Source organism: Ursus maritimus, unplaced genomic scaffold, assembly GCF_017311325.1.
Source record: "Ursus maritimus isolate PB19 unplaced genomic scaffold, ASM1731132v1 scaffold_8, whole genome shotgun sequence".
NCBI lineage: Eukaryota > Metazoa > Chordata > Mammalia > Carnivora > Ursidae > Ursus > Ursus maritimus.
Window position 1 is genome coordinate 8,688,612 of NW_024426996.1, and position 18,817 is coordinate 8,707,428.

Consider the following 18,817-nt stretch of genomic DNA (forward strand, 5'->3'; position numbering starts at 1 on the left):
TTTTTTGTTTTCCTCCTCAATTCTCTTCAAAAGTATCTTGGCAAACAAACAAACACAAATGCAATCTTTACAAAAGAATACAAAAATTCACTATTATGTTTATTCTTAAAATTACAGGTTAGAAAGATTAATTATTTTGAACAAATAACTAACTGCACCATATATTCCTGCTAGTTACAGATCCAAGGAATTTCAGGACACTTTAATATCGTGGCTATATCGTAGCAACTAATATTAATAGTAATTAATGTTACTATTCCAATTTTGGAAACAGCTTCATCTGTTTGTCTACATTTAAAAAAAACCTCTGCTTATATTTTAAAGACAATCTCTATAATGTTAGATTTTGGCTGGATATGCATGGGTAGTACTGGGAGGCTTTTATTTTTTGGTGGATTATGTCAGTTGTAGAAAAAAAGGCACACAATGAAAACGGCCTTCAGCTTGGAGTTAAAATGGGAATTAAAAAATGGCCTTTTGGACACTGACCTTTCCACATCCTAAAAAGATTGATGACATAATGTTTAATGGTGCTACTGTGGTACTTAGTACCACATAATTCACTCTCATAGCAAAGCAAATGACTTTTAAACTATCTTAAAAAAAGATGACATAGCTCAGACCACCAGATCAAAATCTTTACTGCTACCCTTGAGGAGAGAAAAATACTTCCCTAGGGGAAAATATTTTCACATGGATCATATTTGGCACCTAGTTTGCTATTTTCCACTGTGTATGGATCAACGGTAACTTGAAAAGAAGTCTAGACAAAACTTCTAGCTGCCCCAGTATATCACAACTATTATTTTTTAAGTAGTATAAGACTATTAATAAGCACTAAGGTGATAACTTTCTTAGGATATTTCAAATATTTCATATTATTTTACCATTTTATATTTTCTAATGATAAATGATACATACACCTATCAAAAATTTGCATTAACCTCAGAATTTTATACATATAACTTTAACTTTATTGAAATATTTATGAATTTACTTGCCTGACTAGATAACATGACACTCATATTAAAATATTAAAAAACATTAAATTTTAGGGGCAGCTGAGTGGCTCAGTTGGTTAAGTGTTTGCTTTTGGCTCAGGTCATGATCCTAGGGTCCTCGGATCAAGTCCCCTATCTGGCTCTCTGCTCAGCAGGGAGCTTGCTACTCCCTCTCCCTCTGCCTGTGGCTCTGCCTACTTGTGCTCTCTCTCTCTCTGTCAAATGAATAAATAAAATCTTAAAAAAAACCTAAAATATATTAAATTTTAAAATCACAAGAGATAGTTACCTACATACTTGTTAAAGTAATCACACGTGGTCATGCATTAAAAAATATTAAACAAAGCCTGGGATTTCATATCAGGTTGGAAATATGCTTTTAAAAGTATTTTGAGACTATATACATCTACAGAAAACACAGTGATAGAGTTGAAGACAATTAAATGAATATCTTAGAATAATAGCGTTATCCAAATCTACAAAACCAAATTCAATTTGTTTAAACATCACATCAGTGTACAAATTTGACATCATCAAAATACCAAAACTCCATCAAATAAAGTCATTCCCATGAGTAAAGTCTAGACAGTAGTTTGTTAATATCAAGAAAAATATAAAACGGGAAATATTAACTTAGTTGCAAAATGAAAATTTCCCCCCTATTACCAATACCTCTTTTTTTAAAGGATTTATTTATCCCGGGCGGGGGTGGGGGTGGGGTAGAGGGAGAGAGAAACCCAAACTCAGATGGATTTCACCACCCTGAGATTAGACCTGAGCAGAGACTAAGAGTCTGAAGCTTAATCCACTGCCTCACCCAGACACCCCACCAATACCTCTTTAAATAGGAGGAAGCAAAGTTAAAGTTACAGTTATTTATTTATTTTTTTAACAATGTTGTCTCTCTGTATGTTTCCAGATTCCCCTCAAGATTATGTAGTCTAATCACATAGGTTTGAACACCAAGTAATTAAACTTTTTCAAATTATGACTGAAAAGTAAATAACCTTTGGTGGCACCTGGGTGGCTCAGTCCTTTCTGCTCAGGTCCTCATCTCGGGGTCATGAGGTCCAGCCTGACCTCGGGCTCCCTGCTCAGCACCGGTATCCCTCCCCCTCTGTCCCTATGCCTCCACACAGACTTTCTCTTTCTAAAATAAGTAAATGAATAACATCTTAAAAAAAAAAAAGAAAAGAAAAGGAAAGAATCTTTGAGTAAAATTGTTAGTGATTCTCCTAACAGTAAGGTATAGACTTACAAGGGAATCTGCAAAGCCTATGTTCAAATCTCAGATGGCAATTCTAGAGATGGACTACATGAAAACAGATGATGAATATTTTTTTACAAAATTAAATGAATAAAAAAAAAATGGAGATAAACAAACACATGAATAGGTGTTTTCCACAGTCTTGATTTTGTAAAATTATCATTCAAAGCCAAGTCTTCTCCAGTTCTTAAAATTTTAAAAATCACAGAATACCCGAAGAGAAAAATGATTAGCAAAACTATTATTTCAAAAATAATATTTTATTGAAAAGAAGAGCTCTCGAAGTATCAATAAACTCTAAGTTCCTGAAGAAATTATTTATTAAGGAGAAGAAAATAGTTTTATGCAAATAATAGAATTACTGTGAGCCTTTTGAGGACAACAGCCATATCTGAATATGATGCATCATCATAAAGAGATCTGTAAGCTCATAATAATGAAAAACGCAACTTTTATGTTTCAATGCACTCTTCATTCATTTATGAAGCTTCCTTTATATTCCAGACACTGTACTAGGCATTAAAGATACAAACATTAAAAACAGAATAATCTTTATTCACATTTAAAATTGCACAGTTCAGGACCATATAAGGAAAATATCTAACACTTCAAAGTCTCCTTCTTAATATACATTAATAAATGTAGAAGTTATATTTGAAGAACAAGAGCCTAACAGTAGATAATATAATAGACATGAAAATTGGCTTACAATATTCTAAAAAAATAAGAGCATAGAAAGACAATTATACAATTAAAACATAATACAGAAAAATGTCTAACCATCTCAACTATTTTATAATGTGCTAAAACTCTTAATGTGAATTTCAATCACTTTGAAGATTTTAATGTCATTTAAATTTAAAATAATTAAATTTAAATAGCATGGGAAATAACTGTATAAAGTTATATCAACATTGATTCCAAACAGGCAATGTTTAATAACTTCAATTAATGATTTATATCCATTTATTTGATAATATATAAATTACCAGATTTGCTAAATAGTCATGGTAGAATATTTCTGCACCTGTTAAGCAAAAGAAAAAAATCCTTCCTTTTCATTTGCCAATGCCTTAGGAAAAGAATAATGTTTAATGAAATATGTGGATGGGTGGGCACACAATAATACAGGACCAGAAGGTATAAAAAAGAAGTTTTAATCCCTTTAGCTTTCTATTATCATGCATGAACAGCCTGACTGTAATGTGAGAAATACACATAGAATATTCACCACCTTGAACAGAGGGTTTAACAGGCCTTGAATGGGCACAAGCTATGCCAGTGTTACTTATTTGAAAGAAGCCCATACTCACCCTTTCTTCATGAAGGACTGAAGCCCTGAGGCTAAGCCCTAGTGAAAAGGGTCTGCGACAATGAAAACATTTCTGCCTTATTCAAAACATTGCCACTTTCATTCCCCTTTTACTTCTGCTTCATAATTTATTTTTTTAAAAGATTTATTTATTTAAGAAAGGGGGGGGCAAAGGAGAAGGAGACAAGACTCCTTGCTGAGCAGGGAGCCAGAAGACTCAGGTTCAACCCCAGGACCCAGGTTCAAACCCTGAGATCAGACCTGAGCCAGAAATCAAGAGTCGGAGGCTTAACCGGCTGAGCCACCAAGGTACCCCTACTTCTGCTTTCATAATTTAAAAGTTTTAAAATTGTACTCTTCAGAGAACCTAAAATCGTGCAATGAAAATGGATATTTTGTTATAACTCTAAACATTGCACAAAATATCCGTGAAAAAATAAATCATTTGAGAAGAAACTTGAAGATTTTTTTAGCTGATGTTAAATTGTCCCATGTAATAAATTTATAGTCAATTTGAAGAGCATTTAAAAGTACTGAATTAATTACTGAAATACATTCTTACTCAAAACATTCAAGTTAAGTCCCTAAAAATAAAACAAACAAAACTCATAATGATCAATATTAACTGCAGAAAAAAAAAAAAAAAAGTCTGACCATTATGTCAAAAATCTGACCAAAAAATCTGGCCATACATTCATGACTTTTACCACTATTTCCTCTAATGATCAGTTTCTAAATTGTTGTGTGTCTTAGATGTTACATACATGAAAACTAGAATGCATGGTACATTATGTTTTTTTTTTTAATTAAAGATTTATTTATTTATTTGAGAGAGAGAGAGAGAGACAGAGAATTTCAAGCAGATTCTCTGCTGAGCCTGCTGAGTGTGGAACCTGATGTGGGGCTCAATCCCATGGCCCTGAGATCATGACCTGAGCTGAAATCAAGAGTTGGATGTTCAACCAACTAAGCCACCCAGGTGCCTACTGGGTGTGATTTATATGTAAAGTTACTGCCATGTGTCACCTTCAATATTTAGATGACCTTCTTCCGTAATATAGTGGATTTTTTTGCATTTTTATACCAAATAGACCGTATGAACATAATCTTTTAATCAAAGGTGAAAAGAGCTAGAGAGAAGCAAATATAATAAAGCATACATTAGCAAAGACTACTGCTAGCTACCCAATATATATTTTCTTCTCCATAGTAACAGAGCCATGACCATATTTTCCATCCCCTCTTCATGCAATGAGAGGCCAGTGAGATATAAAACGATATTATAAATGGTGCTTACTAGAGAACTCACTTAGAGAAGAAAGATATATGGCAGATAACCTTTTTGTTCTTCTCCCATTCTTTATTTGCTATTTATAAAGAGGATGTCATAGTTGGAGATCCAGGCCATCTTCATCCTTGAGGATGGAAGCAATGTGCTAATTATGGCAGAGCAGAAGGTAACTTGTCTCTCGATGCTTTTATGAATTTAGGACTGCTTACTTCTAGATATTTTTTAAATGCAAGAATAAACTCTCCTGTGTTTAAGTTCTGTAGTTGAATTTCTGTAATTAACTTTATGAATGTTTCCTAATTGGTAGAGAGAATGATGAGGAAATCTAGGATTTATCAGTATTCACTCAAAACATTATTTAAATATAAAGATCATATGAAAATGAAAGATAATGAATACAATAAATTTCAGCCAGAAAACTTGTCTTGTATAATTACGTGGAGGTATCCAAATATAACCTAATCCCCAACACTGACTTCATTCCAGAAAAGACACTGATTAATACACACACACACACACACACACACACGTACACACACTCGTACACATACATAGTTTTACTATTTAATACAAAGTACATTTTTAATCCAATAAAAGTGCTACTGGAAATGTTATATAGTTTTTCTGAAACAACTTTAAAAATTGTGTAATAAGGTTAATGAATATTTTAATTTTTTATATTAATTTACATTTTACACATACAATAGAGAATTTTCAGTAAGAGAACTGAAATAATTTTTGGAGGAATCAGTAGGAGTAAAGTGCAAGAGTCCTAGTCTAGGTATCAGAATTATGAGCTAGGTAAACTGGTCAATTCACTGAAACTTTTTGAGGATTATGATTTCTTATAAAATGAGGGATTACAACAGATTATCTTTGAAGCATGAACAAGTTTTAATTTCTATGATATTCTGAAGATGTCTTCGGATAAAAACCATTAATGAGTATTAGATGGGAGATGACCTCTCTCCATTTGGGACCATAATTAAATCTTAAACTCTGTGCTGCAATTTTCATATTTGTCAACTTAAATGATACAGCTTTTACATACCATAATTTTATAAAATTATGATTGCCAAACTTGTCAGATGCCACAATTACTTATATAAACAATCCATTGGATATCTCAGGCCTACATGACATTTAGTATATTAGAAATGAATAAAATTGTTTCTTAAACTTGCCAGTTTGTTGCTATCACCTGCAATCCTTCTTAGAAGTATATATGCCTGGGGTGTCTGGGTGGCTCAGTCGGTTGGATGTCTGCCTCCGGCTCAGGTCATGCTCCCAGAGTCCCAGGATTGAGGCCCTGGCATCAGGCTTCCTGCTCAGTGGGGAGTCTGCTTCTCTCTCTCCCTCTGCTCCTCCCCCTACTCATGCTCTCTCACTCTGTCTCTCTCAAACAAATAAATAAAATTTTAAAAAAAGAACATATACATTCCTATGCTCCCTGAGCCTGTTCAATCAGAATGTCCATGATAGAGAATTAGGTATCTCAGTGGGCAAAATAGTAATTAGGTTCAGGGGAGTTAGGATTTAACCTAATATTAGCTTAAACCATATACATTCCTTTGAAAGATATAAGGGATAGAAGGTTCAGCAATTCATGAAAACATAATACCAAAAACTTCACAGACTAACAGAAGTAACTGAAAGGTAAGTAATTAATGTTGAAAATATACTGTATAAAATGCATTAGTAGATTTAGAAAAATATATAAAAGCAGCAGTGAAGGTGGAAGTGAGGAACATATTTGTTTTTGAGGTGATGGAAATATTTTCCTGGGGATGAGAACATGAACTGAACGTTCTAATTCAACACTTTATGAATGTTTTGACTACAAGGGGCGCATTCTGGATGGAATAAGCATGGGGGCTGTTCTTCATGTTGTAGGACGTTTAGCAGCACCCCTTGCCTCTACTCAATAGATGCCAATAGCATCCCTGGGGTTTGAAAACAAAACAAAATGTCTCTAGACATTTGCACAGGACATATAAATAGGTTCCTTGTATTAGTCTGCTAGGGCTGTCATAACAAATACCACACACTGGATGGCTTAAACACTAGAAATTTATTTTCTCACAGTTCTGGAGGCTGGAAGCCCAAGATCAAAGTGTCGGTGGTTTGGTTTCTACTGAGGCCTCTTTCCTTGGCCATTTTCTCGCTATGTCCTCACATGGCCTTTTCTCTGTGTACCTGAATCCCCGGTGTCTCTTCCTCCTCTTAAAAGGACATCAGTCATATTGGATAAAGACCCCTCCCCTATGACCTTAGTTGACCTCAATTACCCCTTTACAGGCCCTATGTCCAAATATATGGTCTCACTGGGAGCTAGAGGTTCAATATATGAAATTTTGGGGGGGGACACAATTCAGTCCATGACACCCTTTTTAAAAAGCAATGCCATTAAGAGGGGAGGTTAAAAAGAAAAGCCATACCAGATCCTTGAGTATTACCTTTAATATTTCCCTTGGCAACATACGGGGAGTCATTGAAAATTTTTAAGCAGATTTGGACTTGGATGAGAAAAACTTGGAGACAGTGTGATTGGTCTGAGGCTCTCACACTAGTACAAAACAAAACACAGTAAGTTTCTGAACTCAGTAGGAATAGAAAAGAGGAAAAAAATTAGGTATTTAGTTTTCTTTGTTGTTGTTGTTCTTTAATTTTCTAGGTCGAATATATAAGTTAAGGAATGAGGTCAACCTAGTACTGGTAAATCTGATAAATTGTTAGAACCACAGAACCTTAGAACTGGGGAAGATTTCAACACATTTATACAAATGCCCATGTGAGGCAGCAATCTCTTCTCCAATATCACTGATGACTTATTTCTAGTCTTTATATAGACACTTTGGTGGGTGGAGAACTCATTTCTATATTAAGCAATTTATTCAATTTTTAAACAGTTATTGGTTGAGCCAAACTTTCACTCACTGCAATCATTTTTCTTAATTATGTGATGAAACTGTTTCACATATTAAAATTCCCCACTCAGTATTTGAGATCACCTCACATACATATTTATTTTTCCTTACTGTCTTCCATAATTAAATTCTACAGGGCTCAGAAAAAAAAAAAAATCCCTTTAGTTCTTTTCAGGGACATACTGGTAGGCTACCTTCATTCACATATTCCCAGAGTGAGTTCAACTCATTATTCTTTTTAATATCCTAAAGTTTGGGGTTTTTTCCCCATGTGAAGGTAGTAGAGCCTCTTCTTTTTTTATTGTCTCTATACAAAAGTAAAAAGAACAATTCTTAGAGAGAAATGAGGCAATACTTTATGTGAAGAGCTAGCAGGAAATATATTACTTTCTAGATTGCTTTTAGCAGGTCTTTAATTATAAAAATTAAATACTAGAAATGGACAAAAATCCTAGTTCACACTAACAATTTTAATATGCAACTAAATAACTTAATGCTCTTCTAGATCACACACCTACACACACACACACACACACACACACACACACACACACGTCACCCATGTGAGTGTCCAGAGGTGGCTGGTGTATGTGTGGAAGATGGGTATCCAATACGAATCCTTCGGTTCTTGTATTCACAGAAAATAATTACTAGAGATTTTTTGAGTAATAGTGAGCAAATATCACTATATAGAACCATAACTATGGGGCCCATGATTTGACCTAAAATACACAATACAGGAATTAATTTACTGTGCCAGCATACTAATCCTGTCAGAGTAAAAACATCCACTATTTCATTGGAAATTACCTGTCTTATGAAGGATCTACTTACATCACACATAGCACTGAACACATTTTAAAAGCTAATCATCATTATGATGAAAGATTAAACACACACACACACACACACACACACACACACACACACATACATACAACAGCTGTTTTTCCCCTCAATCTAAAGGAAGAAAAGCTTTATTCTGAGATTAACAAAACATATGTTATTTTTTACCAGATTACATGATACTCCTATTGCATGTCAGAGATTAATTTTCTTAAATTGTCTTTAGTGTGACAATTTACCTGCAGAGTTACTGATTTCTTAAATATAATGCATGCATTAACAAATATCCTTTACACACAATGACACTAGTAGCTTTAAAAAATGAATTCTGTTTTCTCTGTGAACATCAATCATTTTCTGAACCTGGACACAAGAAATGAACACTGTGGAGGCTGACAGTTCTGACAGAGGAGACTATGTTTTGAGGCCAATGATTAATCTGACAATAAACTAAACCCATTTGCTGTCCCAAGATTTTAATACTAAAAAAAAATACAAGTTACAGAAAAGAATGAAAGTTATCAGAACCTTGCCCAGTAGTATGTATTTTGCTGCAAATTGTATGCCAGCTAACTCTGGTTTGCAGAAACAAGAATCACATGAAAGTATGCAGAGCCCATGTATACTGAAAAGGTTCAAGTCTATTTGAAAGACTAATGGGGGGAAAAAAAGAAGTTTTCAGTTAAATTAGGATGAATTTGCAATTTTAATTTGCTATATCAGGATGACTTCTGTTGGCATAGAACTCTTTTGGGAGAACAGATACATGGAATTTACTATCTCATTTAGAGATGAATAATCTGAGGCTCAAAGTAGTTATGCAAACTTGGTAGCTCACTGAGTCTTAAGTTTTGTTTTGTTTCATTTTGCCAACCTTTGTGCTTCTAGGGGAATGGTAATCAAAGTACAAATCTATAAAACTCCTGCAAAATAATCAACCAAAGGCATTGTTCAAAACACAGATTCCTGAACTCTACACCAGAGTACTGAGTAAGAATTCATACTGAAATTTGAGAACTGCCAGGAATTCTTAAGCATCATGAGTAATTTGAAGAAGTACAAGTAATTCTGAGTCCAACGATAACTCAGGGTTTACCAAAATATTGTGAAATAGAAGAGGATAATACTGATCTTGGAGGGATTTGGAAAGAAATTCCTCAGTAGCCTCATAAGCAAGATGGGTCTTCTAGTCTCCACACAAACCAGAATGAATGTAAAATGCGGTTGTTTATCTCTAAATAATAGACAGACTAGGAAACTGGGTTAACTCGATTTCTTCAAAAAGGGATATTTGATAATATCAAAAAGATTATTTAGAAAATTTCTGGAAGGAATGCAAATATCCTGAGAAACAATCACTCTTTCATTCCTTTTTAGCATATGAAGTAATTTCATTCTCAATTAACGTTATAAATAGGTAATCCACAGTAGCATTCTCTATCAGTGATACCCCAGTTCTCTCTAAGGTGTGCCCAGCAAAGGACTACGAAAAGATACACTGATGAGTTTCCTCAAAATCCTCAGTATATCTTCGGAGGCGCTCTATGATCTATATAGATCCTGCCAGTCTCCTCTCCCGGAGCCACAGGCAGCTGAGGTGATGTGGAGCCTTAGCCACCTGCTTCCCTTTGAATGCTCTCCCTCTACCATCCCTTCCATCCCACCTTCCTCACCCACCACTTACCTTAGCTAATGCCCTCTTTTCCTTTGGTTGGAGAATAATGAAAGGCTTTACAGGAGTACTTCTATCACTGCCTTAAGGGAGCAAAGTCCAGGCCATTTACATGTTCTTACAGCCTGTGTATTACCTCTTCTTAGCACACTGCACAACTAAAATTAATTAGTTATATTTGTTATTTCTAGTACATCTCTCCATTGCTTGCTGATACATTCAAAGAGGTCAGGGGTCATGGCTTTCTTATTCAATCTAGTTACTGCAGCGCTTAAAAGTACACGGCATGTAACAGGGCCTCGATAATTTTTATAATGAATACCTGTGCAACTACATGTATAACTAAGACAAGATGATTTGTTGGCAACATCTGAGTGGCATATATGTTGTACAATTACTAAAAAACTCTGAATGATATCTCAAAACTTAATCAGTAAAGTTGGATTTGTTTTCTTTTATTCATGAATGATAAATGGACAAAAATGTCACTGTGGCCTCTTTAAAATAGATCACATAAAAATTAAAATAATTAAAATCTTGTAACTTTTCCACTTGAATTTATAAGAATAATTTAAAAATCATGATATTAATCTCTTAATTCACATATTTGATAGTATATTACATATTTTTTATTTGTAGTGATGTCCTCAATTTTAGGCACAAATCTTAGTCTTTTAAGGAGGTCAGAAAGCTTTCATACTATATTTTACATTTAATGAGCAAAGGAAAGTGTCTTAAAGTTCTTAAATCTCACCAAAAGTTCATACTAGTACAAAGAGATATTTATTTGTGTTACTTTTTTCTAATAATAGTTCTGATATAGCTACTGCATTATGAGCACAGGGTCCAAAAGTAAAATACAATAAAGTGAAAAGATAGAGCTGGGCTGGTTAAACGATTTCCAAATCCTAGTATCCTAGGGAACTACAATATAATCTGTGAAAATGGATTTGATGTTTCAAAAGACATTTCTACTATGTTTTCTTTTTTTTTTTCAACTGACCCCTGAATAGCATTTCAAAGGGAATTACAATGCAATTAAATATCCACACTTCACTATCCATACTTACCGGTGTTTAGTATAATTCAGAAACACATGGAAGGGGATTGATAACATTACAGATTGTATTGGCAGACATTTCATTCAATTAGATTTTTATCATATGGAATAGATATTTAATAAGTAAAAGTGACACAAGTGAATAAAAGTGAAGGAGTATTCTGCTTGCAGATCACAGAAACTTCTTTTGTGTTAAACGAATGAGTAGGTGATTTTTCTGGTTTGACTTGACAGAGCATGTAAATTACCGAACAATACGCAGCCTCAGAGACTAAAGCAAGAGAAGCCGCAGAGGATGCTGAGGTTCAGGGAACGTAGCATCACCTTTCAATAAGGTAAGAATTGATGTGTATGCATCAGTGAAACTGTGCTGCTCACCATAAAAGAGGTCCCAAGACAGAAATAGTAATATGGGCTTTTGCACACTGCACTATAATTTAAACTCTCTACTTTTATTTTCCAGACAAAATGTGGGAAAATAGAGTTCAGCATGTTTCAAATTGCAGGCAATCTTAGACTGCGCTATATTAGGAAGAGACCATGGGTCCCAAACTTACCAGATGCATAATCTTTAATAAATAATTTTTCAAAGTGCCTCAGTTTTGTTCTTAGTAAAATGGGATTAATATCTATAACACAGAGATGTGGAAAGAAATAAATTAGAGTGTTGTTTATATATAAACCCAGTATCGTAGCTAATATACAGCATGTTATGTTTTCAAGAAATGCTCTTCGTTCACCTACCATGTGACAATTAGAAAAAGCATGCTACTGCTTCCCTCTTTGTATAAAATTCCATTAGGAGGAGATAGAAGTCTTCATGTTAACTCAAGCTGCATAAGAGAAAGAGGAGACCATAAGAGATCAAACACAAAGCGATAAACAAAAAAGTGAGGAAGTATGAGAATAAGGGAAAATATTATATATAAATAAAACAAGATTCATAGTGTTGGTGGACAGTGGACTGGCTCCAATGTTCATCTCATGTTCTTTCCATGTGCCTTTCTGCATAGCAGAGTCTGGAAAGGAGAAGAATATATTTGCTAAACTCCCTGGCTGCTAGGGCTTTAGATGACAGTTGCATTCTGCCAATCAGACAGAATCACAGAAGGTTTGGAAGGGGAAAGGGCGGAGGCTGTGTTTTCTTTTTACTCGCAAACATGGTCATGGAAACATCTATCTATTTCTTTTTCAGCAGTACTAAATGTTTCCAGTGTCCTATAATTGTTTTTGCAGGCGAGGAGGAGCTAAGATGGAAGTAAGTCTGGTATGGATCTGAATCTGCCAGTAGTAAAGGGAGCATTCTCACCATTGCAGTGTCATGAGCGTAGTAGCTCCTTGACTGTAGAGGTATGCTGACCATGGCACTATGGAGCAGTTCTCAAGCCAGTGGCTTTTCATCATAGAAAAGACATTAACTCCCTTAGGTAGTTTCGTTCAGTGGCGGGAGCTTTGGGATTCATTCCTGACAGCTTAATCTAGAATTCTTTCTTCAACCCTATTAAGGATTAAATAACCTTAAAAATTAGGGGCACCTGGGTGGTACAGAGGTTAAGTGTCTGCCTTCGGCTCAGGGCGTGATCCCAGCATTATGGGATTGAGCCCCACATCAGGCTCCTCCGCTATGAGCCTGCTTCTTCCTCTCCCACTCCCCTTGCTTGTGTTCCCTCTCTCGCTGGCTGTCTCTATCTCTGTCGAATAAATAAATAAAATCTTTAAAAAAAATAACCTTAAAAATTAAACAACCTATAAAAATTATTTTCTATTTAAACAAGATAAGTGGATTCTGTTCTCTGAAACTAAACCACGTAGAGGGAGATTCACATAAAGTTCCATAAAAGGTATAATCAATGGAGGAACTAGATGAATGAACAATAAATTAGACCATTCGAAAGATAACACTTGTGTGCTTAAGTCTTACTGTATTTTTTTGGTTTGTTTGGTTTGACAAACCATGAGAGACTCTTAACTATAGGAAACAAACTGAGGGTTGCTAGAGGGGAGGTAGGTGGGGGGATGGGGTAACTGGGTGATGGGCATTAAGGAGGGCACGTGATGTGATTAGCACGGGGTGTTATATGCAACTGATGAATTACTAAACTCTACATCTGAAACTAATTATGTACTATATGTTGGGCAATTGAATTTAAATTTCAAAAAAGTCTTACCGTATTTTATTTCTTAAGCAACATATTTCACTCAAATGAAAAGGAATGAAATACAGAAAACAATCACTAATCATCCATTATATACGCTCTACCAGGCAATGTACACTGAAAAAGAAAAAGTTGTTTAAATGAACTAACAATCTATACAGGGAGTGGCATGACCACTTAAGTATAAGAAAATGTAGCAGGTACAAAAAAGAAACAGAATGTTCCAGTAACATAGAGGAAAATGAGAGTAATTGTGTGTTTGGTGATAAGGGAGAGATAATAGTACTTTTTATGATTATAGTGATTGCAATATCTTGGGAATAGGTTTCATAAAGCGAGATTCACACAACTAGTTTTCTGTGATTAACGGATTCTCTACAAAGAAAGTGCCTCATAGTAATATGTTTTGGAAAACTAGGTGAAACCAAAATATATTTTATTTTCCTAGGACTCTTCAGAGACACTAATAGTTAATGCACCTCAGGTATCTCCAAGAAAGGAACACAATCCACAATATTTCATAATTTTTTTGACAACAGAATGCAGTTTTCATGAACTATCTGTCATGAGTACTGTTCTAAGGAACACATTTTGAAAATAAGATGTGGCATAAAGTAAGGAATAGAGATATTTATAAATACAGGAAAATGGCGATTATGCATGTAATGCATTGAGAAAAATCAGAACACGGTAAATGCTCACTGTTATAACTAATTTGTTGCTAAACTGAAAAGTATTTTCAAACGCTATGCTAAGTAATTTGGACGAAAGTCTGTAGTCTAGGGGAAGCCATGGAATTCTTTTTTTTAAGAGAGTCAGGTGTAAAGGAGAGCCACAGATTAAAATAATCATATGGCATCAAGTTAATAGACATAACTACTAATCCTGATGGCATGCATGCCAGCACTGGAAATAAAAAAAAAAAAAAAAATTTTTTTCTCTGAAGGGAGAAGAATGATCAAAACCTGATATGCTCCAAGAAAAATTTGCAGTGCAGTACACATATATACACACAAACACACGTAACACAAGCAAAACAGACTTCTCTGCATTCATTTCTCAAAAAAAGTCAACAACTCATCTCAGGAACTTTCTTCAATATTTTGGGGGCTATGAATAAAAACTATTTAATTTCATGCTTTGAAATTAATGGTGTTCTTTTCAACCACTACTTTTTTCCAGTATTGCTCATTATGCCTTAAAGATTAAAAATGTATTTAACTTTATAGTTTTTTAAAGTAAACAAATAATCATAGTAATAATTCAGGGCGCTTGGGTGACTCAGTTGGTGGAGCACATGACTCTTGATCTCAGGTTGTGAGATCAAGCCACACATTGGGTGTAGAGATTACTTAAAAATAAAAGCTTAAAAAAACAATTATAGTAATAATTAGAAAATTTTAAAAACACAGCTAATCATTATTGAATGCTAATTATGTGTCAGGTGCTATTTTAAATGTTTTTTATACAGGAACTATTTTGTCTTCAAAATAACCCTATGAGTAGGTACCATTCACACATCAATTTTATGGATTATGAAACTCAAACCACAGAGCGTCTGGTCCCTTCCTCAAGGACACTGTTGTCTGGCTATAGGCCAAGTTGCTATAATGAAGAGACACAAAAATACAGTGGCTTGAATAAGGTAGAAGTTTCTCTCTTTCCTGGCTACACAGAGCTACAGTCAGTTTAGGAAGGCAGTTTTATTCCAGCAGATCATCTGAGACCCAGATTCTTTCTGCTAGTAGTTCTATTATCCTTAGGGTGTTTCCTTCACTGGTATGGCTTAAGCTAGTTCTTAACCACCATGTCCATATTCCAGCCCACTGGAAGGGTATAAGGGCAGTGGAAGGCAAGGAGGTATTTTGAAAGGGTGAGATACAGAAAGTGCCTACATAACTTCCTCTCATACCCCATTGACCATTACTTGGTCATATGACTTTCCCTAGGTCTAAGGAAGGGTGAATACCAAGAGGGAGTGAGAGAGAATGAATATTGGGGATAATTAGCAATCAAAGAATCCTAGTAAATCGCCTGGGCATTCATCTACTAATTAATAGAGAGCTGAGAGACAAACTCAGTTCTACCTTACTTACCGCTTAGATATTCTATATCTAAAACCAACCAATGAAACAGGTACTATTAGCCCCATTGAGATGTCTATTTATGCTCAAAGACATTGTTATCTTTTTTAGTATCAGCAACTAGTCAGAAGCATTTCAAGATATGAAACCATGTTTCTGGTACACGGATGGCTTTTTTTAATCACACCGAATACATTTTTCTATCATTAGCAATGTGTTACTCTTTATGTACATGACTTTTAGAAAATCTTGTGCTCTATACATGTATCACTCTCTTCAATTTATTTATTGATTTAGTTGTGATCCTCAGTGAATTATTATCCTTTTAAAACCTTAAGAGAGGCTGAATACAAAGTCTTCAAAAATAATTCTCTTTTGTAACTTTTTCTGGGAGAAAATTTAATTTGACTAATGTTGTTTTAACTTACAATAGCTTTTCCAGGAAAATATACCTCTATAAATCAGAGGGTTACCTACACTGACAGTAGTCCGTGAAACCTATTTCCTGAGCTTGCCAGTCAAATGTTGCTCAAGCTTTTAGTGAGAATCAGTATGCAAATCAGATAAGTTACGTATAATAAGTTAGTCTCTTTTTAGGTCAGTATCTATAGAAGTGCATATCAAAATAAAAGTTCTCTCTTGAATCTCACTAAATTTAAATCTCAGCAGAGAGGCAAGGATCAAACAGAGAAGGCCAAGATCAAATTGAGAATAAAGTAATCTTCCACATCCCTTGAGCTCTCACTACAAGTGATGATAGCAATCAGAGGGGATGCCTCTCTTGTGCTGGTAGCTGAGGGGGATAAAGTGAGGGCACCAGTCTTCAGTGCTCTCTATCTGGATCCTTTCATAACTACTAAAACGTACTTTAAAAATTTCAGGTACATTAGTAGTGCCATAGGGAGTTGAAAGCTCTTTTCATACCATTTTAGCAGTCATTTGGCTGTATCACAGGTCACTGTTTCTTGTATGCTACAGTAAACCTCTACCTAAAAGTGTCAGTCTGACTGTGAGAAGCTATCAACTATCCGCATGGTTGACAGGACTCCAAGAAAAAATACTGTCTCATACACCAAACAAGCTCTCTGCATCATTAAATAGTAGCAACAGTCCTTAAAGATCAATGAATACTTCCAAATAAATTTTGTTTATCCTTACCCATTAGTTTTATAACAGTGCATGTAATGATGAGTTGAGATACTGATTTGTAATGAAAAATAATACTCAAATTTGTCAAAGTAATTTGCTTTTATCTTTCTGACCTTCCTCTGAAATTAGTCCCCTGTATTCTATAACTTCTTAGTCCAGATTTTTGAATCTCTAAACAAAGAAAGGCAGATGTACTAATGACTGACACTATTTTTATCTTAGTTTATTGTACAAACCTAATACTACAAGAAAATTCGTATAAAATTGAAAGTGTAAGCAGGTGCTTTTCCTCAAAAGACTACTTCATATATTTCTAAATAGTATAGGAATTATTATTGAGGCCTATAAAATAAAGTCAAGTCTTGCTATTTAGTTTATAAAGCTTTCCAAGATCACAAATTTTTAAAAGTGTTATAAAGAGTTAATGAGATACAATGATGGTTGTTATGTATACACAAGCAAATGTATTGTGTATAAATTCTTCTAATATCTTTGATACACCTATTAAAATGATTCCAGGAAATTTCTACTCTTCTGGACTTCAGCATTAAGACCTTTATATCCAATCTCCTTGGCTTCATTTCTACTATAAATACTATGTGAATTCATTTATTTAGATGTTCATTTACTCAACAAATATATCTAAAGAATTCCTTGTCAGTCATTGAGCTAGCACTGAGAATACAATAATGGACAAAGAAGACATAGATCCCACTCATGTCTTTTAGAACTTAATAAAAGAGATGTCAACGAAGTACTTATACATGTATAAAATTACAAACTTTGTTGTTTCTATAAAGAAAAAATATGGATATTAATTAGGGGGTAAATACAGGTTGAATATTTAATCTGTAGCTAGAGAAGGCTCCCTTGAAGATGTAAATGAGGCCTCAAAGTTTGCAAGAATGATGTGTGAGGGGGTAGGACAGGAAGGAAAATATGAGCTGATGCAGAAAGATGAGAGAGAAGCAGGTACTCTGAATTAGGGAGCAATGAGCTGTCCACATGCTTACCTTTCAAAGACCAAATTCTAAGATCTTGAGCTTGAGCTTCAGTTATTTAAATAGGAGTCTCAATGTGTGGTCCTTCTTCTTTGTACTTTTGTAAGATGCTTCCATACCCATTTAGTAAGAGAACAACTTAAAACTCTTTGATTCTTTTTCTTTTGATGGGACAAATGAAGGCCCAGGTTAAGAAATACATTTTCTACCCTCCCTACAGCTAGGCAAGATCATGGGATTCAATTTTGGCCAATGCTGTCGTACTGAAGTGTTATGTTTAAATTCCAGGAAGCATCTTTAAACGAAAGGCCAGAAGACAGACATGAGAGCTAGAACCCAAGTATCCATTTTGGATCATGAGGTGATGCCATGTGCAGAGGATACTGGGGGGAAAAAATCTAAGGAACCTGATTCCTTGATGAGTCAACTTTACCAAGCAAAACTTTCTGCCTCTAATCTTTTTTTTTTTTTTACATAAAAAAAAAAAAGATGTATTTCTTTAGCTTTTACATTCCATTCTCTATCTAGCAGCCAGAGTGATCCTTTTAAAATTTAAATGAGATTATGCCTCTTCTCTACTTAGATCCCAAAGTTTTCTAATCTTACTCAGAGAAAAGCAAAGTCTTCAAGCACTTCAAGGTCCTTTGTAATTCTTTGTCATTTTATCAGCTTTCACCCTCTTTCATTGCCTTGCCACTACATGGGCTCCCTTTCTAGTCCTTAAACAAGAGCAAACACCCTCCTGCCTCAGGGTCTTTTATTTGCTATTCTCTCTCTTAAAAAAGTATTCCCTCAATAAGCCTATGGCTGATTACCTCATTTAATCCCCTTCCCTTCCATTTTTTAAAAAATCTTAAGTACCTTCTATGAGCATTCTAAATAAAATTATATCACACATAGCACTCTGCCTTATTAAATTTCCTCTTCTGTCTTATTATTTTTTAAATTACCTACCACCTACTGATTTCCTTCTTTCCTTTCTTCTATCCTTCCTTCATTTATTTTTTCTCCTACCATTAACTGTAAGTTTAGAACAACAGTGACGTAACCT